Source organism: Oncorhynchus keta, chromosome 29, assembly GCF_023373465.1.
Source record: "Oncorhynchus keta strain PuntledgeMale-10-30-2019 chromosome 29, Oket_V2, whole genome shotgun sequence".
Classification (NCBI taxonomy): Eukaryota; Metazoa; Chordata; class Actinopteri; order Salmoniformes; family Salmonidae; genus Oncorhynchus; species Oncorhynchus keta.
This window is the reverse complement of record NC_068449.1, coordinates 51,246,256-51,268,063: the sequence shown is the minus strand read 5'-3', so window position 1 is coordinate 51,268,063 and position 21,808 is coordinate 51,246,256. Positions and strand designations below refer to the sequence as shown.

Genomic DNA, 21,808 nt, shown 5'->3' with positions numbered 1-21,808 from the left:
CTGTTAACAGTCCTGTTCAGTCATGGTTGTTGATCTCCTTGCGGGATTTGGGTGGACACAGTTGTCTATGTTTGTATGGTTTTACATTGCCATTCAATTATTATTGTTTAGGATGAATAGCCTAGTCCTTTGATCATCTGGGCTGGGCAGGATAAAAAGAGGTGTTGAAATACAGGGCTAAAATCCTTGTTTTGTATAGAAAACAATTGTGTGAAGGGCAACCATTTACAGTGCATTGACTTCTCACACTGCTCTCACATTCACAAACTAGTGATGGGTCGTTCGCGAAATGAATCGGCTCTAAGAGCTCTTGTAGCTCTTGTAGGTGAATGTTGGGAGCCGGCTCGCATATCAGAAGAGCCAAATCTATGTATAAAATATTTTTTTTAATTAAGATATGAATAATCAAAATATTTAAATTAATAGAATTAACTCATTCAAATAACAAAAAAAATTATAAAATAATATAGGCCTAAATGCTCAAGCGCACACATATTCGCTCTGACTGTCTGCTCAGACTAACAGCCTCACCTGTTGTTCCTGTCAATCAGACATGCAGTGTCAACCAATGAACCAAAGATGCGTGAGGGAGGACCGAGCCAATTCACTCAGTCACACACTTAGCAGCTGAGGAGAGAGAGGAAGGACAGCTGTGAAAACAACAGCTGGAAAATTAGTCGGAAGCACATTTGGATGCATTTGAATAATGTAGACAACGTTAGAGCACAGTGTAGAATTTGCCAAAACAAAATCTCATATAAGCCGGTTCTATGCACAACCTACACCGGCATATGCGAACTGTGCACCCAACTGTGAAGCTAGCTGTAGTGGAGCTTCGAGAAACTAGCGGGCCTGCTAGTGAAAGTGGTGGAGCCAGCACCTCCACACGTGGAGATGTATCCACTCTGTCAAGTAGGCCTACTTCGCGACTCACAGCAACGCACTCTTCTATGGACCAGTTTATGCCAAAGTCTATGTCTGTAGCAAAACAAGGACAAATTGATATTGCATTGGCTAAAATGATTGCTACCGATTTCCAGCCATTTTCGATCGTGGAGGACAGAGGTTTTAGAAATTATAGCAATAGTCTAAATCCAATGTACATAATTCCAAGCAGGAAACCCCTTTCAAAATCACTTATTCCACAACGGTACGAGATTACACAGGCTTCAGTATGGGAAAGAGTCCAAAACGCCACTGCAGTTTCCCTTACCACTGACTGCAGGACATCAAGGGTAACCACTCCTTAAATGTCGGTTACATGTGACTTAATTGAAGATTTTTTGATGATTAGCTGTCTTCTGGACTGCTGTGTGTTCAGCGACAGACACACCTCAGAGAACTTGGCAGAGGAACTGTTGAGAGTGGCCAGAGAATTGCAAGTAGATGGAAAAGTGTTTCTTTGTGTTAGTGACAATGCAGCTAACTTAACCAAAGCCATGAACATTTTTAAATGGACCCATCACCCATGTCTTGCCCACACAATCAACCTGATTGTAAGAGATGCTATGAAGGTGATGAAGCCCACTGTGGACAAAGTGAAAGCAGCTGTGGAATACTTCCACAGGAGCACAGTGGGCTCTGAAAAACGAAAGTCTACACAATGCCAGATTGGGATGCCTGAGCTGAGGCCTAAACAAGACTGCACTACAAGGTGGAATTCAACATGATATATGTTGAAGCGGTTTCTTGAGTCAAAGGATGCCATCTCAGCTTACAGTATTTATGTTGCAGTAGTTTATGTGTTGGGTGGCTAGGGTCAGTCATTTATATCTGGAGTATATCTGGAGTATTTCTGTAGTCTTATTCGGTATCCTGTGTGAATTTAAGTATGCTCTCTCTAATTCTCTATTTCTTTCTTTCTCTCTCAGAGGACCTGAGCCCTAGGACCATGCTTCAGGACTACCTGGCACGATGACTCCTTGCTGTCCCCAGTCCACCTGGCCGTGCTGCTGCTCCAGTTTCAACTGTTCTGCCTATGGATCCCTGACCTGTTCACAGGATGTGCTACCTGTCCCAGACCTGCTGTTTTCAACTCTCTAGAGACAGCAGGAATGGTAGAGATACTCTAAATGATCGGCTATGAAAAGCCAACTGACATTTACTCCTGAGGTGCTGACTTGTTGCACCCTCGACAACTACTGTGATTATTATTATTTGACCCTGCTGGTCATCTATGAACATTTGAACATCTTGGCCATGTTCTGTTATAATCTCAACTCGGCACAGCCAGAAGAGGACTGGCCACCCTTCATAGCCTTGTTCCTCTCCAGGTTTCTTCCTAGGTTTTGGCCTTTCTAGGGAGTTTTTCCTAGCCACCGTGCTTCTACACCTGCATTGCTTGCTGTTTGGGGTTTTAGGCTGGGTTTCTGTACAGCACTTTGATATATCAGCTGATGTAAGAAGGGCTTTATAAATACATTTCATTTGTTTATCTCTACCCTGGCCATTGTCAATGCACCTGTTGATGCTCTGACCTAAGAGGAATGGGAGGTGGTGGAGGAGGTGTGCAGAGTCCTGGAACCCTTTGAGCAGGTCACTGTGGAGATCAGTGGAGAGAGGTACATTGAATCCAGTATTATATATGTATATGAGCAGTAGATGAGAATGTAGTATCAGTACACAAAACATGAACCTAAACTAATAAGTTACTGTTCTCTCTTTTCAGCTATGTGACAGCCTCAAAAATGATACTCCCGTGTAAGGGTCTGCAGCGAATCACAGCCAGTCGCCAGAGAGAAGCAAATGTAATCACAGGACATGTGACAGAGTTGATGGACACCCTATATTCATCAATGGACAGACAGTTCCACAGAATGGAATATAATCACGTGCTATTAGAAACCTCTGCACTTGACGCCAGGTTTAAGAAGTTAGCCTACAGTGATGCCAGAGCGATTTATGAGGCTCTTCAAATAATAACCTCAGCAGCAGGGAGGGACAGCCCCAGCAGTCAGCTGGCTCAGGCACCAGGAAGAAGAGGGATCAGATGGAGCAGATGCACCAGCAGTAGTGCCATAAAAGTCTGCTGTTTGGATGCTGTTTGATGAGAGAGCAACTGGGGATGCAGCACGAAGGAATCTCTCAGCAGATTCCATAATTGAGGTCTGATCCTATTTGGAAGAGCCCCTCTGAGCTGGTGGTAGAACAAGGCTTCCTAAAGTCATGACAGGGAGACTCTGCATAGTGGTCACGTCCGTTCCCTCTGAGAGGGTCTTCTCGAAAATGAGACAAATAATTACTGATAGAAGAAACCACATCAGCTACTCGTAAATGAGGCATCTTGCATTTCCGAATGCAAATCTCTCATAAAAGCAAAATATGGTCAGCATTGCTGTTGGTTATAACATGACAATAAAGAAGAGAGAGAAAAGAGGGACCAGTTTAATGTATTAAGTGGGATGCTGCAGTTTTGCACATTGTTATTTATTTTTCTTTGATTTGGTGCAATATTCTATTATTATGTTGTTCAGATTGTATTCGTTTTGAATGGTTAGATTTATATGCACTTTGCATTGCTTGCTGTTTGGGGTTTTAAGGCTGGGTTTCTGTACAGCACTTTGAGATATCAGCTGATGTAGGAAGGGCTATATAAATACATTTGATTTGATTTGACTTTATTTATATACATTAAAAAGTTATACTTTATATACAAATGTTTAATAGCTTTCTTTTTCATAACAAACCAATGCATTTTTAAATACATTGTGGTTAAGGTAGAGTATGATTTCCTTTAATCATTTAATTCGAACTCCAATCATAGTCAAACTATCGCAAACTGTTTGACTTGAAAAAATACAAAACATTTTTTTTTTAAAGAGCCGTTTGGCAGCCAAAAGAGCCTGCTCTTTTCAGTGAGCTGAGCCGAACGAGCCGGCTCACTGGAAGGAGCCGGAATGCCGATCATCATCACAAACTGCTGTCGGCACAAAGAGGGAGGAGCCTAAAAGCTTAGTGTGCTCGCGACGCTCACCTATGTATACTACCTACAGTAAGCAGACTGACTGGTTGGCGACCTTGTTAGCTAAGTAGCTTATATCTTTACTTTTCTAATAGAATGCGACATTAAACCAGGGAAATTGAACAACGTTCTGCTGGAGAATTAGTGATTTTCGAGAGGGTTATGTACATTTGTGTTGGAAAGACGCTCATAGGAAAGTAGGGTAAAAGGTTGATTTTGCTCCGCATCTTGAAGCTGTGCGGTGTTGTTACACGAAGTCGGCTAAGTGACTTGCACTTCTGAGACTCAGCCTACGGTATGATATTTCAGTTGGTCTTACTACATATAAATAGACTACAACTAATGTATTGTTTGTAAATGACGGATTTTTACAAAGTAAATAACTTGGCAAGCCATTGTTAATGTATTTTGCTGCTTGTCAAGTGACCGGGACTGTCTGACTCTGTCAAGGCATAATGTGACACGTTTACATCTCGGTTGTTATCATGGGGTTGTCTTTTTATAAACATGTATATCAGAGAGACTTGTCATCTGTCCTGGGCACACTTTTAAACTTGTTCTGAGAAATATCTGTCTATACAGCTTGATTCTTGCAAATGCCTGGACACAATCTGTCACCTTTCATTCGCCTTTATTGTGCCTCACGTGACATTTTGCAAAAGTTTATTGCTGATGTTATTCACATGTTGATGCTGTGGGGCCCAGACGAATGTGTTTAATCAGACCCACGAACATAAAGTACATTTGGCATCTACTGTAACATAATTATTTGTAGCCTTTCTGCTATTTGTTCTGCAGAGGTTAACAGATATGTGACACACACACACTCTTCCAACTTCAGCAAACTTGGGAAACAAAACATGGTAGTATGAAGGGTATTTTTGAAAGGAGTTTTGGACCGGACTGGTACTCTTATCATCTTTCTGTGATGAAGAAGTCAGGGTATTGGGTTACTAACTCATGGGATCACATTCAAACAGACACCCATCAATGTTTCATGGTTGGCCATATTTTATTTACAATCTGGTTGGGTGTGGACCGTTCTTTATACCTCAATGGTGTGGACTATACAGGGATTGTTTTACATCAAAGTTGTTATAGGAAAATCAGTGTTGATACAAATTGATTTGAACACATTTAGACTTGACGCAAAAACCCTACTCTGTATAATCAAACTCAGTCAAAACTGTTTGCTATATGCAGTGTATTTGAAGTGAACTTTTTCGAGAAATGTTGAATTATGCTTTGGTGATTTCAGACTGTCAGCACACTCACTGTGGAAGTTGGGTTGGCAGTTGGCTCTAGAAAATGCACACAGGGCAAAGCTTTTTGAAGTCCTTTAATTTACTCCTGGGAACTCTTATTGGATGTTACAGACAATGTTTAATTCTAGCACGCTGACTAAATTGATCTGATTTTCTGCTCAGGTGTCGTTTCTGTATAATGGTAGGAAGAGTTGATACCAGGCTCAGTTGTCCTGATTAGTGTAAATATGAGGGTTGATGTCATGAAAGTACAGTATGTGCTGAATAACTATGCTAATCTGAATTGTGGACTTGTTGTAATTGGGATTTTACAGTATGTACAGTAGTGTCTATTTGTGTACTTGTGTTTACATTTGCGTGCATTTTCCATGTGGATTTCCAGGCCAATGAGAATGGCAGTCTGTTCCTTGACCAGTGGAAGCTGGTGGGAGGAACTGTGGGAGGACGGGCTCATTGTAATGGCTGGAATGGAATGAATGGAATGCTATCAAACAGATCAAACATGTGGAAACCACATTTGACACTGTTCCAATTATTCCATTCCAGCCATTACAATGAGCCCATCCTCCTATAGCTCCTCACACCAGCCTCCCCTGCACTTGACACACACCTCGCCTTCGTATGGCCTTTCCAGAATTCTAGTTTACCCTCTTACTGACCTAGTAGTACACAGCTTTAAGATGCTCTGCCTCGTGATCATTAACCACACAGACTAGTGAGGTCATATCCCACAAGCCTCATCGCTCCAACTGAGGCACCTTGCATTGAGGGCTGTGATATAGGGCCTATACCTAACGTAAACAAATAATTCATAGCACTATGTCAACATAGCAGGGGACTGAGACTTTATATAGCAAGATATTGGCTTTGTAACACGTGAATGCACTGGAAAAGTAAGAAGTTCTTCTGCTAAGTAACCACGTGTGTGTGATCAGGTCAAGTGAGGAGGCAATGTGAAGGGTTGTCCCTTTTAAATCGCTGACATGCATGTCAATGGAGCATTACACAGGCCGGCTGGTTTAGTTTCACATAGTGGAATGTCTGGTTTGACCACTTCAGTCTACAGTGAGACCTGTAGGGCTAACCCAAGCTATTCATGTAAGAGCAGAGTGTAGTCTGGACTCTACGGTTAACTTTTTTTACAAGTCGCACGCGTGTGCCTAAGTTGAAAAATGTAGGTGCACACAAAGAAATTTAGGAGCACAATTAAGATTATTTGTGATATTAAAGCCAGAATCTTACATTTTTTCTCTGCTCACTGGTGCTCCTAAATAACAATTCCGGGTCGCACAGCAAAACATTTAGGTGCATATGCGAGTAAAATGCTCTCACTGTAGAGCCCTGGTAGTGGTGAGATTAGTGACTTATCATCGCAGGTTAGTTCATCTGTGAATGGCATGAGATCGCAGTACACATACACACACACTAAACAAAGTTATACCCTATGGATTATATGGTTGAAGATAAGACTTAATTCAATGGGAGTTGGATAGGACAGAGTATCATGTAACACAGTTTACCCAGGGCACTGAGATATTAATATAATCGTGTACTCATCAACTCCCATTGGCTATTTCTAACACATGGTGCAACACTTCATAAGCTATGTGTGTGTCAGTGAACAGTTGCTGTTCTCTCTACGTCATGGATGGTTGTCAATCAGAAGGCACAAGCAGCTGAGAGTGCCGCTAACTAGTGATCCTTGAGCTTGAGGTCCTTCCGATTATCTTGACAGGCTGTTGTTAACGTTTGCAGAATGTGCTGCTTTTTCAACAAGCACAGAGGGCATGCTCGGTTAATTTTGTTTGGAAAAACATCTCTCTCTGACTAGGCCAGGGAACAAAGTGACCAACCATGCAGGGCAGCATGAGGTAGCATAAACCCAGGCCACCGTGTGACTGGAACAGGGAAGGAACAGGTGTGTGGGACAGCCACCATGCCAACAGCGGTGGCTGTGATGACTCACCGGCCCACCAACCAAGCTGTCTCCCTTTCTCCCAGTTTCTCACACTGGCCATGGCCTCAGCCCAGCTCAGGCTCAGCATTGTCCCGTGTTTGGGATTTACACCCCCCCCTTACCTCCCTGTCTACCCTCCCTGCCCCCTCTTGCGACCCCAGTGAGGGGTCAGTGAGAACAAGGGAGCCGTATAGAGAGGGCCACTTGCTGGAGTTAACATAGTCTTAACCTAATCCGCTGGGGATGACTGACTGTCACCCATACCTCTGAACCTTAACACAACTGTTATGTAACTTTTTGAACTGAAAGTCTCCACTAAGTAACTATATTATCTATTGTTGATTGAACTGAAAATATCTACTAAGTAAAGGGAAAGGGGGATACCTAGTAAGTTTCACAACTGAATGCATTCAACCAAAATGTGTCTTCTGCATTTAACCCAACCCCTATGAATCAGAGAGGTGGAGGGGGCAGCCTTCATCGAGGGGGCAGCCACGTCATCGGCGCCCTGGGAGCAGTTGTTGTTGGGGGTTAACTGCTTTGCTTAAGGGCAGAACTGCAGATTTTTCCACCTTGACGACTCAGGGATTCGAACCAGCGATCTTTCGGTTAAGTACCTCTTATTGTTTACTGTTGATTACCACTTATTGAGAAGTATGAAGAAGCTGTCAAGCTTCTTAGTGTCTTTGTCTCGTATTTGACATGGCATGTTCCTTAAAGGTAGATTTTATTTTATTTTTTCCTTCTCACGTAACTACAGTCACGTTTACTTCTACCTGTTTACTTTTTTCTTGAATGTGCTTCTCTTTGACTAAGCTGAGACAACGTAGCTTGTTTTTGTCTCAGGATACATCACAAATTGCAGGACCTCCAACAACCTTAAATGACCTCCAATTAGCGGTCGACCGATTCTAATTTTTCGATGACGATTTATTGGAGGATCAAAAAAATCTGATACCGATTAATCGGCCGATTTTTATTTATTTGTAATAATGACAATTACAACAATACAGGCACTTTAGTATTGCCAGTGTAACAGTATAGCTTCTGTCCCTCTCCTCGCTCGCTCCTACCTGGGCTCGAACCAGCAACACATCCACAACAGCCACCCTCGAAGCAGCGTTACCCGTCACTCCACAACCACTCCAAGTCTCAGAGCGAGTGACGTTTGAAACGCTATTAGCGCGCACCCCGCTAACTAGCTAGCCATTTCACATCGGTTACACCAGCCTAATCTCGGGAGTTGATAGGCTTGAAGTCATAAACAGCGCAATGCTTGAAGCACCACGAAGAGCTGCTGGCAAAACGCACGAAAGTGCTGTTTGAATGAATGCTTACGAGCCTGCTGGTGCCCACCATCGCTCAGTCAGACTGCTATATCAAATCATAGACTTAATTATAACATAATAACACACAGAAATACGAGCCTTAGGTCGTTAATATTGTCGAAACCGGAAACTATAATCTCGAAAACAAAACGTTTATTCTTTCAATGAAATACGGAACCGTTCCGTATTTTATCTAACGGGTGGCATCCATAAGTCTAAATATTCCTGTTACATTGCACAACCTTCAATGTTATGTCATAATTACGTAAAATTCTGGCAAATTAGGCGGCCCAAACTGTTGCATATACACTGACTCTGCGTGCAATGAACGCAAGAGAAGTGACACAATTTCACATGGTTAATATTGCCTGCTAACCTGGATTTCTTTTAGCAAAATATGCAGGTTTAAAAATATATACTTCTGTGTATTGATTTTAAGAAAGGCATTGATGTTTATGGTTAGGTGCACATTGGAGCAAGGACAGTCCTTTTTCGCGAATACGCAAAATCAACATTGATTATATGCAACGCAGGACACGCTAGATAAACTAGTAATATTATCAACCATGTGTAGTTAACTAGTGATTATGATTGATTGTTTTTTATAAGTTAAGTTTAATGCTAGCTAGCAACTTACCTTGGCTTACTGCATTCGCGTAACAGGCAGGCTCCTCGTGGAGTGCAATGAGAGGCAGGTGGTTAGAGTGTTGGACTAGTTAACTGTAAGGTTGCAGGATTGAATCCCCGAACTAACAAGGTAAAAAATATGTTGTTCTGCCCCTGAACAAGGTAGTTAACCCACCGTTCCTAGGCCGTCATTGAAAATAAGAATGTGTTCTTAACTGACTTGCCTGGTTAAATAAAGGTGTAAAAACAAATTGGCCAAATCGGTGTCCAAAAAACCTGATTTCCGATTGTTATGAAAACTTGAAATTGGCCCTAATTAATCGGCCATTCCGATTTTAATCGGTCTACCTCCAATGACCTAAAGCATACTCACCGTCAGTGGATGTTGCTGAGGGGAGAACGGCTCTTAATAATGTCTGGAATGGAGTGATTGCAATGGTATCAAGCCCATGAAAACCATGTTTTTGATACCATTCCATTTACTCCATTCCAGCCATTATTATGAGCCCCTCAGTAGCCTCCACTGCTCTCCATCTATAGAACAGCATGGTATCTAGTGGGGAGACTGACTGGAGAGGGGAGAAACGGCAGTTCAAAAAACAGGTGCAACAGCAGTAGTAGTGTGCCTGTTGAGTCCAAACCAATGGAGCTTTGCTTTTCATCCTTTCTGAGAAGGGCCCTACCAACATCACAGCCATTCTATGCTATTTATCCCTTCTGAGAAGGGCTCTACCAACATCAGACATGCTATGCTATTCATCCCTTCTGAGAAGGGCTCTACCAACATCACAGCCATGCTATGCTATTCATCCCTTCTGAGAAGGGCCCTACCAACATCAGACATGCTATGCTATTCATCCCTTCTGAGAAGGGCTCTACCAACATCACAGCCATGCTATGCTATTCATCCCTTCTGAGAAGGGCCCTACCAACATCACAGACATGCTATGCTATTCATCACTTCTGAGAAGGGCTCTACCAACATCACAGCCATGCTATGCTATTCATCCCTTCTGAGAAGGGCCCTACCAACATCACAGACATGCTATGCTATTCATCCCTTCTGAGAAGGGCCCTACCAACATCACAGCCATGCTATGCTATTCATCGCTTCTGAGAAGGGCTCTACCAACATCACAGCCATGCTATGCTATTCATCCCTTCTGAGAAGGGCTCTACCAACATCACAGCCATGCTATGCTATTCATCCCTTCTGAGAAGGGCCCTACCAACATCACAGACATGCTATGCTATTCATCCCTTCTGAGAAGGGCCCTACCAACATCACAGACATGCTATGCTATTCATCCCTTCTGAGAAGGGCCCTACCAACATCACAGCCATGCTATGCTATTCATCCCTTCTGAGAAGGGCCCTACCAACATCACAGCCATGCTATACTATTCATCCCTTCTGAGAAGGGCTCTACCAACATCACATCCATGCTATGCTCTTCATCCCTTCTGAGAAGGGCCCTACCAACATCAGATCCATGCTATTGCTATTCATCCCTTCTGAGAAGGGCCCTACCAACATCACAGACATGCTATGCTATTCATCCCTTCTGAGAAGGGCCCTACCAACATCACAGACATGCTATGCTATTCATCACTTCTGAGAAGGGCTCTACCAACATCACAGCCATGCTATGCTATTCATCCCTTCTGAGAAGGGATCTACCAACATCACAAACATGCTATACTATTCATCCCTTCTGAGAAGGGCTCTACCAACATCACATCCATGCTATGCTCTTCATCCCTTCTGAGAAGGGCCCTACCAACATCACAGCCATGCTATGCTATTCATCCCTTCTGAGAAGGGCTCTACCAACATCACAGCCATGCTATGCTATTCATCCCTTCTGAGAAGGGCTCTACCAACATCACAGCCATGCTATGCTATTCATCCCTTCTGAGAAGGGCTCTACCAACATCACAGCCATGCTATGCTATTCATCCCTTCTGAGAAGGGCTCTACCAACATCACAGCCATGCTTTGCTATTCATCCCTTCTGAGAAGGGCTCTACCAACATGCTATGCTATTCATTGCTGCATCTCTGCTGTTACCAGACTCTTATTTACTATTGCTAATGCTGCACAATTTAAATATTTGCCATCTATTCTACTGAGCCATTTACTTTATGGTCGTATTCTTATCTTTTATTATTTCTTGTTGCGTTGTCGAGAAGGAACCTGACAGTAAGCGTTTCATTGGACAGAGTAGTGTATACAATGTGTATCCTTTACATAATCTCCATTCATTTATCTCTCCACCACGCCATCCCTCTATCCCCCCGCCATCTCGCCTTCATGCAAACACTCACCCCTTTCATCTCCTGTTGGCGCGGCAGCATGCAAACAAGGTAGAGAGGAAGCAGCAGCAGAGATCTGGATTGATGTTCCCACACTAAAACCATTGAGAATAGGTCAGGGGTTTATCCATGTTGCCATCAGATCTACCTACTCCCCTCCTGACTCCTGGCCTTTGTTGTTTACAGCTACATGGGGATGACGTCTGTGGAAAAGTATGTGGAAGTTCTGCTGTGGTACTGTTCTACTGAAAGTACACACACAGTATTGTTTAATTAACATTGTGGGGACAAACAATTTATAAACATTCAAATCCTATATCCCTAACCTCTAACCGTAACCCAAAAACCTAATCTTAACACTAACTAATTCTACCTTGACCCTAAACCTCATAGAAATAGCATTTGACCTTGTGGGGACTTTTTATTTTTTATTATTATTATTATTTTTTTCACCTTTTATTTAACCAGATAGGCAAGTTGAGAACAAGTTCTCATTTACAATTGCGACCTGGCCAAGATAAAGCAAAGCAGTTCGACACATACAACGACAGAGTTACACATGGAGTAAAACAAACATACAGTCAATAATACAGTATAAACAAGTCTATATACGATGTGAGCAAATGAGGTGAGATAAGGGAGGTAAAGGCAAAAAAAGGCCATGGTGGCAAAGTAAATACAATATAGCAAGTAAAACACTGGAATGGTAGATTTGCAATGGAAGAATGTGCAAAGTAGAAATAAAAATAATGAGGTGCAAAGGAGCAAAATTAATTAATTAATTAAATACAGCAGGGAAAGAGGTAGTTGTTTGGGCTAAATTATAGGTGGGCTATGTACAGCTGCAGTAATCTGTGAGCTGCTCTGACAGTTGGTACTTAAAGCTAGTGAGGGAGATAAGTGTTTCCAGTTTCAGAGATTTTTGTAGTTCGTTCCAGTCATTGGCAGCAGAGAACTGGAAGGAGAGGCGGCCAAAGAAAGAATTGGTTTTGGGGGTGACTAGAGAGATATACCTGCTGGAGCGTGTGCTACAGGTGGGAGATGCTATGGTGACCAGCGAGCTGAGATAAGGGGGGACTTTACCTAGCAGGGTCTTGTAGATGACATGGAGCCAGTGGGTTTGGCGACGAATATGAAGCGAGGGCCAGCCAACGAGCGTACAGGTCGCAATGGTGGGTAGTATATGGGGCTTTGGTGACAAAACGGATTGCACTGTGATAGACTGCATCCAATTTGTTGAGTAGGGTATTGGAGGCTATTTTGTAAATGACATCGCCAAAGTCGAGGATTGGTAGGATGGTCAGTTTTACAAGGGTATGTTTGGCAGCATGAGTGAAGGATGCTTTGTTGCGAAATAGGAAGCCAATTCTAGATTTAACTTTGGATTGGAGATGTTTGATATGGGTCTGGAAGGAGAGTTTACAGTCTAACCAGACACCTAAGTATTTGTAGTTGTCCACGTATTCTAAGTCAGAGCCGTCCAGAGTAGTGATGTTGGACAGGCGGTTAGGTGCAGGTAGCGATCGGTTGAAGAGCATGCATTTAGTTTTACTTGTATTTAAGAGCAATTGGAGGCCACGGAAGGAGAGTTGTATGGCATTGAAGCTTGCCTGGAGGTTTGTTAACAGTGTCCAAAGAAGGGCCAGAAGTATACAGAATGGTGTCGTCTGCGTAGAGGTGGATCAGAGACTCACCAGCAGCAAGAGCGACCTCATTGATGTGTACAGAGAAGAGTCGGTCCAATAATTGAACCCTGTGGCACCCCCATAGACTGCCAGAGGTCCGGACAGCAGACCCTTCGATTTGACACACTGAACTCTATCAGAGAAGTATTTGGTGAACCAGGCGAGGCAATCATTTGAGAAACCAAGACTGTCGAGTCTGCCGATGAGGATGTGGTGATTGACAGAGTCGAAAGCCTTGGCCAGATCAATGAATACGGCTGCACAGTAATGTTTCTTATCGATGGCGGTTAAGATATCGTTTAGGACCTTGAGCGTGGCTGAGGTGCACCCATGACCAGCTCTGAAAGCAGATTGCATAGCAGAGAAGGTATGGTGAGATTTGAAATGGTCGGTAATCTGTTTGTTGACTTGGCTTTCGAAGACCTTAGAAAGGCATGGTAGGATAGATATAGGTCTGTAGCAGTTTGGGTCAAGAGTGTCCCCCTTTGAAGAGGGGGATGACCGCAGCTGCTTTCAATCTTTGGGAATCTCAGACGACATGAGAGAGGTTGAACAGGCTAGTAATAGGGGTGGCAACAATTTCGGCAGATAATTTTAGAAAGAAAGGGTCCAGATTGTCTAGCCCGGCTGATTTGTAGGGGTCCAGATTTTGCAGCTCTTTCAGAACATCAGCTGAACGGATTTGGGAGAAGGAGAAATGGGGAAGGCTTGGGCGAGTTGCTGTGGGGGGGTGCAGTGCTGTTGAAGGAGTAGCCAGGTGGAAACCATGGACAGCCGTAGAAAAATGCTTATTGAAATTCTCAATTATGGTGGATTTATCAGTGGTGACAGTGTTTCCTATCTTCAGTGCAGTGGGCAGCTGGGAGGAGGTGTTCTTATTCTCCATGGAGTTTAGTGTCCCAGAATGTTTTTGAGTTAGTGTTGCAGGAAGCAAATTTCTGCTTGAAAAAGCTAGCCTTGGCTTTTCTAACTGCTTGTGTATAATGGTTTCTAGCTTCCCTGAACAGCTGCATATCACGGGGGCTGTTCGATGCTAATGCAGAACGCCATAGGATGTTTTTGTGTTGGTTAAGGGTAGTCAGGTCTGGGGAGAACCAAGGGCTATATCTGTTCCTGGTTCTACATTTCTTGAATGGGGCATGTTTATTTAAGATGGTTAGGAAGGCATTTAAAAAAAATATCCAGGCATCCTCTACTCACGGGATGAGATCAATATCCTTCCAGGATACCCCGGCCAGGTCGATTAGAAAGGCCTGCTCGCTGAAGTGTTTCAGGGAGCGTTTGACAGTGATGAGTGGAGGTCGTTTGACCGCTGACCCATTACGGATGCAGGCAATGAGGCAGTGATCGCTGAGATCTTGGTTGAAGACAGCAGAGGTGTATTTAGAGGGCAAGTTGGTTAGGATGATATCTATGAGAGTGCCTGTGTTTAAGGCTTTGGGGAGGTACCTGGTAGGTTCATTGATAATTTGTGTGAGATTGAGGGCATCAAGTTTAGATTGTAGGATGGCTGGGGTGTTAAGCATGTTCCAGTTTAGGTCGCCTAGCAGCACGAGCTCTGAAGATAGATGGGGGGAAATCAGTTCACATATGGTGTCCAGAGCACAGCTGGGGGCAGAGGGTGGTCTATTGCAGGCGGCAACGGTGAGAGACTTGTTTTTAGAGAGGTGGATTTTTAAAAGTAGAAGTTCAAATTGTTTGGGTACAGACCTGGATAGTAGGACATAACTCTGCAGGCTATCCTCCCAGGTGGTCCTTCTGTAGCACAGTTGGTAGAGCATGGCGCTTGTAACGCCAGGGTAGTGGGTTCGATTCCCGGGACCACCCATACGTAGAATGTATGCACACATGACTGTAAGTCGCTTTGGATAAAAGCGTCTGCTAAATGGCATATATTATTTGCAGTAGATTGCAACACCGCCCCCTTTGGCAGTTCTATCTTGTCTGAAAATGTAGTTTGGAATTAAAATGTCAGACTTTTTGGTGGTCTTCATAAGCCAGGATTCAGACACAGCTAGAACATCCGAGTTGGCAGAGTGTGCTAAAGCAGTGAATAGAACAAACATAGGGAGGAGGCTTCTAATGTTAACATGCATGAAACCAAGGCTATTACGGTTACAGAAGTTGTCAAACGAGAGCGCCTGGGGAATAGGAGTGGAGCTAGGCACTGCAGGGCCTGGATTCACCTCTACATCGCCAGAGGAACAGAGGAGGAGTAGAATAAGGGTACGGCTAAAAGCAATAAGAATTGGTTGTCTAGAACGTCTGGAACAGAGAGTAAAAGGAGGTTTCTGGGAGCGATAAAATAGCATCAAGGTATAATGTACAGACAAAGGTATGGTAGGATGTGAATACAGTGGAGGTAAACCTAGGTATTGAGTGATGAAGAGAGAGATATTGTCTCTAGAAACATCATTGAAACCAGGAGATGTCATTGCATGTGTGGGTGGTGGAACTAATAGGTTGGATAAGGTATAGTGAGCAGGACTAGAGGCTCTACAGTGAAATAAGCGAATAAACACTAACCAGAACAGCAATGGACAAGGCATATTGACATTAAGGAGAGGCATGCTTCGTCGAGTGAGTAGAGAGGTTGGTTGGGGGTCACGGCGATTTAGACAGCTAGCCAGGCCATCGGTAGCAAGCTAGCATAGGATGGAAGTCTGTTATTAGCCACCTCTTGCGTTCCGTCAGTAGATTAGTGGGGTTCCCTGTGGTAGAGGGGATTAATCCAAATCACACAACAACAAAAAAAACAATAGATATAGTTATAGAGGCCCAAGAAGAAAAATAATAATTATACAAATAAATAAATAAATTGTCCGATTGTCTATTCAGATAGCAGCCGATAAGACAGCTAACGGTTAGCGGGCCGCAGATTGGTGTTCTGGATTAGCTTCTGGCTAGCTCCTGGCTAGCTTCTGGCTAGTTTCTGGCTAGCTTCTTGGAGGATTACAGATTTGAGGTAAATAATACTTTTTTAAATAAATATAAATTGGTGAGGCGGGTTGCAGGAGAGTGTTTTGAAGATGAGTTTATGGAAAATTAAAAGAAATATATAAAAAGGTATGTGAAAAAAGTTGTAATTATTTATATATATATATATATATATATATATATATATATATATATACGGGACAAGACGAGGACAAAAGACGTCTGAACTGCTATGCCATCTTGGAATCCAACTAACGAAATGTCCCCAGTTGGTCAAATTTCTGTTAATTTACTATTCTTGTGGGGACCCCACAAGTATAGTTACACACACACACACATACTGCAAGAATCACTTCACACACTCCCTGGATCACTGACAAGTTAACCTGCACTTGAAGGCTGTATTTTGTACCATTGTCTCCTGTGTTGTCTACTACTCACCTGTCTCAGTATTATTGAACCGTTCAAACTAGCCTTATCTCACTGTAGCAGGCTGTGCAGCTCTCTGTATCACTGTCTCAGAGTCTCATGGAAGTCATTATTACGCAGTGGCTCAAGGGATTGTTTTAGCCACTCTAAATGCAGGCAGCATGTTGCTGTGCCATTATGTGCTGTTCCTAATGCTGTGGGAAAGAGAACGCTGGGTGTGTCAGCCTGGGTATGCATTTTATAATATGTGTTGATCCTCTGGGGTGTTTGGCTCTAATCCATTCAGCTTGTTGACCCCCCCCAGGCCTCCTCCCTCCCTAGCAGGTAATGAGGAGGTGAGTTGATGTGTTTGAACATGTTAATCAACCTCCTCCACTGAGCTCAGAGGTGGGAACACTGACTGAACGCAGCACGTGTTGAGCACCTACCTCAGCCAACCTACACCTCAGCCTATAACCTTCAGCTGGTGTTTAACACAGAATCACAGTCCTATCTGATAAGGCCCTTTATGGCTTTTACCCTGTTGTATTAGGTTGTTAATGGGCACAGCTGTTGAGTCCCTTCATGTTGATGTTTCATTTCAGAAATACGACTGACTGTTGATGAGAATGATTGTTGAGTGTTGATTGGTACTCTGTTTTAATGTAGCCAACACAGATGGGCTTCAGAGAAATGTATATTTGTGATGTTATGAGCGTTCCTAGTCTGGTCCATTAGTCCTAGACCAGGCCCTGCCACTGACCAGGACATCATTATAGGCTCTGTCTGAAGAGGACAGGCGCTCTTCCTGATAGAGCTTAATGATCTCACATCAGTCACAAAGTCCAGATGCACAGGCTATGGGAGTGTGGTGGACTAATGTATTGGTTGGTGGTTCAGTCGACAGTATTGAAAAATGCCATGCATACATTTAACTAATTTAAGAAGCAGACACTCGACTACTAATTAATATTGTGAAAAAGAGTTCTCATTGCTTGGTGGGTGTAACAATATGTGTACCTAGAATTCATTCGATTTAAATGTCTGGCCTCAGAGGTAGGAATCACGCACAGCAACATGTTCAGAAAGAGTAAAAAAAGCCAGTGTACTGCAAGTTAGGACAGCCTTGTGAGTGCTACTGTAGGTGTGGCTAGCTGGCTTTTCAACTATATATCATGACCTCGCCCTAGTGTGTGAAACACCTGCCGAGAGGGAGACGCGTTTTACATCTCACAGCTTTAGAAACGGGAGCCACTCTGTCACCAGAACCACTCTGTCAGAATACACACACATTGATGATTCTTACAAAACCTCTGTCCTTAGGCAAACATTCTATCCTGTCATCGGTGGCTCTGCCTGTGTTATCTCCTGTGAAAAGGTCTCAAAGCTCTTCATCTTTTGTTACATGTGAAGCCTCTCTCTCTCCCTCCCTCCCTCCCTCCCTCCCTCCCAGCCCATCCATTGAATAACATGTTCAAAAGATGACGTAACAAGATAGACTTCACTTTCTATAGCTTTATCTCAATGTATTTACCTTGGCAGTTAGCTAGGTCTCTCTACCTAACTCTGACTAGGACGTGTTGCTTTGTGTATAGTCAACCAGTAACCAATTTTACAAAGACCCATGACACAGTGTGAAGAAAATGGTCTCTTCATCTGGTAGAATTCAGCGTTGAACTTCAGTTCAAACCATTCTAGTTTCAGGGCCTTCAGTTATTCTTCTCTCTGTGTAGAAATCGTATTGTTTAGAAGCTACCTCTCCTAATTCCATGTATACAGACTGATGAGTCCAATACTTCTGCTGTAATCTGGATAATATTATTTTAGCAGCAAGGGGTGGAACCTGGTAGAGATGCCAGCCACGGCCATTTTGGGGACAGTGTATGATGTAGACGTACATGGCATGCACTGGTTGAATAGGGATGTAGGCTACTGTGGTACTACAGTGTCTTTTGTACTTGGCTACTTTCATTACTCAGGAGACACTTATACACATTCAGTGACTGTTATAGCATGTATAGCATAGGCCTATGTCATAGCATTGTTATGTCAGGAGGACATAAGCAAATGTCAATGCAGTGATGTTTCTAAACCCAAGGCGAAACTAACACAATGTTGACAGAACACTGTCAGCAGGTCACTGTCCTCTAATCTAACAGGTTCATAGAATGAATTTAACAGTAGCATGGGGAATGTGGTGTTGATCTCTTCAAGCTCGCTCGCTCTCTCTCTCTCTCTCTCTCTCTCTGTCCCTCTTTCTCTCTCTCTCTGTATCTCTTGCTCTCTCATTCTTTCTCTCTCATCCTGTCATTCTCTATCTCTCATTCTCTCTCTCTCTTTCTCTCCATCTCTCTTTCCCTTTCCCCCTGCGCTTCCTTAGCAAAATCAATATGGTGGTATGCTGCTATATTTAATTTATCATCATTCTAGTTTGACTGTGGTGGTATGGCTAGAACTAGATTCGATAGTGCTGCTAGGTAACGGATGTGTTTTGAAACGGTGGAAGCTCCTGTAGTGGATTCATGTCCTCTGTGTGCCAGTAGGAGTGGGTAATGAGCAAGAGCAGTGTGGAGGTTTCTCTTTCCTTTGTACTTGTGAGGATGGAGAAAGATAATGACAGATTGAGATCATCATCATCACTTGCAGTTGTCATCATTCAGTTTCATCACCATCTAGGCTACATCGTAATCTTTCATCAGTGACTCAGGTCTCTGATCCCAACAGGGGTTCTTTACTGTGCCCGATCACAGCAGGAGGTCTGTTCCATTTCACCTCCTTTTGGAATAAATGAGCCACAAGTAGTGTGTTACTACATATGTCCTCATGATCAATGAGACTATTGATTCATTATTGATCCAGATTAGTCACCGGCTCGCTCCAAAACAGAAAAAAAACGACTGAATGTTTACAGCGCTCACTGCTTAAAGCAGAGCATGCCTCTTCTTCCCTTTTCAACTCTGTTCAAGTGCCTCCAAAGTGTGTGTGTGTGTGTGTGTGTGTCTGGCTGAGGTTCGCAACAGGGGTCCTTAGTCAACACTCCTGTTTTCAAAGGGAGATGCTGATTTCAAGACTTCTTCAGAGCTTTTCTGTTTATCCAGTCTCTGGCGTTTGGGGCTATGGGGACGCACACACACACACACTTTTCTGGGGTCACATGCTCTCCCAGAAACATTATAAATTGAGTTGATTACACAGGCATCAAAAATAATAAAGCTGACTACATTCATTGTGTGAAAGCAAAGCACCATCTCCCTGGTGCTCCTCTTTATAGAAGTGGTGCCCCATCTCCTTGGTGCTCCTCTTTATAGAAGTGGTGCCCCATCTTCTTGGTGCTCCTCTTTATAGAAGTGGTGCCCCATCTCCTTGGTGCTCCTCTTTATAGAAGTGGTGCCCCATCTCCTTGGTGCTCCTCTTTATAGAAGTGGTGCCCCATCTCCTTGGTGCTCCTCTTTATAGAAGTGGTGCCCCATCTCCTTGGTGCTCCTCTTTATAGAAGTGGTGCCCCATCTCCTTGGTGCTCCTCTTTATAGAAGTGGTGCCCCATCTCCTTGGTGCTCCTCTTTATAGAAGTGGTGCCCCATCTCCTTGGTGCTCCTCTTTATAGAAGTGGTGCCCCATCTCCTTGGTGCTCCTCTTTATAGAAGTGGTGCCCCATCTCCCTGGTGCTGTTCTTTATAGAAGTGGTGCCCCATCTCCCTGGTGCTCCTCTTTATAGAAGTGGTGCCCCATCTCCTTGGTGCTCCTCTTTATAGAAGTGGTGCCCCATCTCCTTGGTGCTCCTCTTTATAGAAGTGGTGCCCCATCTCCTTGGTGCTCCTCTTTATAGAAGTGGTGCCCCATCTCCCTGGTGCTCCTCTTTATAGAAGTGGTGCCCCATCTCCTTGGTGCTACTCTTTACAGAAATGGTGCCCCATCTCCTTGCTGCTCCTCTTTATAGAAGTGGTGCCCTATTTTGAGACGTGACAGTATGTTGCTGGGCTCTATTTTGAGCAAGTGGAGCATCTCCTCTCCAGGCAATATAGTAGTATCCTCAATATGTCTTCCAACTGCAGTGCACTATGCAGTTAGGTTACAGTAGGTGAGTGTGTGTAATTTAGGTCATATTTTCCTCATAGAAAGGAAGTACTGAGGGGAGTAGCTACATTTCTGTCTCCAGTGTCTCAGATTAGTTACTAGTTGTTGGTGTTTTCGGTAACTGGTGTGGAGTCTGTAGTCATACATTTTTGACCCCTGATTTCCTGGGATTATAATTGGTTTTTAGAATGATTCAGTGTCAATCCCAGCATAATTTCATTTTAAAATGTAGCCTCCTATAACAGGAATGAAAAACAAATTTAGGATGGGTTAAAGCTCATTGCTCATCACTGACTGACTCTATTTTCGAGCCGTGGCACACTGTAGAGTTACCTCTTAATGTACTGGGACTGGGAGGATGTACATTTTTTTTTTAAATGGAACCGTTATGCAACTAGGCAGTTAGGAACAATTTACAACGATGGCCAAACCCGGACAACGCTGGGTCACCCTATGTGTGCCACCCTATGGGACTCTGAACGACAGCCGGTTGTGATGCAGCCTGGATATAATATGCAGGAGTGTTAAGCTACAAACAGTACTGAGCTATACAGGGACATATTAGCCCAGTAGTGAGGTTTAAAAGGAACTCAGTCATACTCCAACCATATTAAGAAGAAACCAAGATGGCCAAGATACAAACAGAATCTTCAGTTTGATTCTAGGACACAGTAGTTGCCAGTGCATTGTTGTCTGAGTCCAGGTTAGGTAGGTTAACCACTATAAAAGTACAACGCTAATCTACCACCAGGCCTGTTTTGACCCCATGAGGTTGAGGACACATACTCTGAGGTAATGTGTCTGTCTGTGGAAGGAGAGGACGTATTACTGTGGCATTAAGACCGAGCAGAGACTCAGCCAACTGGAGGAACCCAACAGACTGCTACTACTTCTGTGGCTCAGTTGGTAGAGCATGGCGCTTGTAACGCCAGGGTAGTGGGTTTGATTCCCGGGACCACCCATACGTAAAATGTATGCACACATGACTGTAAGTCGCTTTGGATAAAAGCGTCTGCTAAATGGCATATATTATATTATTATTTACTGTCTCTCTACCCTATAATTGGGGGTCATGCATCTGGCTGGGACACTAAGAAGAGGACTGTAATAGTACCTCCCACTGTCTCCAGTATGTTGTGTTTTTAAAACAGACCCAATGAGAAGAGTGCTTGTTATAGGAAGGAGCTGAGCTTTGGGAATGTGGTATTTGGTGAGTTGTTTATGTCTTGTTGGTAGCAGTGCAGCACTATA

General features: G+C 43.5%; 1 protein-coding gene across 2 annotated transcripts in view; it reads left to right on the top strand.

Moving 5' to 3' along the window:
- Nucleotides 1-3,952: 3,952 nt before the first annotated feature.
- LOC118361870 (FHF complex subunit HOOK interacting protein 1A-like) overlaps nt 3,953-21,808 on the top strand; it is a 40,556-nt gene continuing 22,700 nt past the window's right edge. For both annotated transcript variants that reach the window (XM_052486720.1, XM_052486719.1), the window contains exon 1: nt 3,953-4,256. The gene's annotated coding sequence lies outside the window, so the exon portion shown is untranslated. The remainder of the gene's footprint in view (nt 4,257-21,808) is intronic.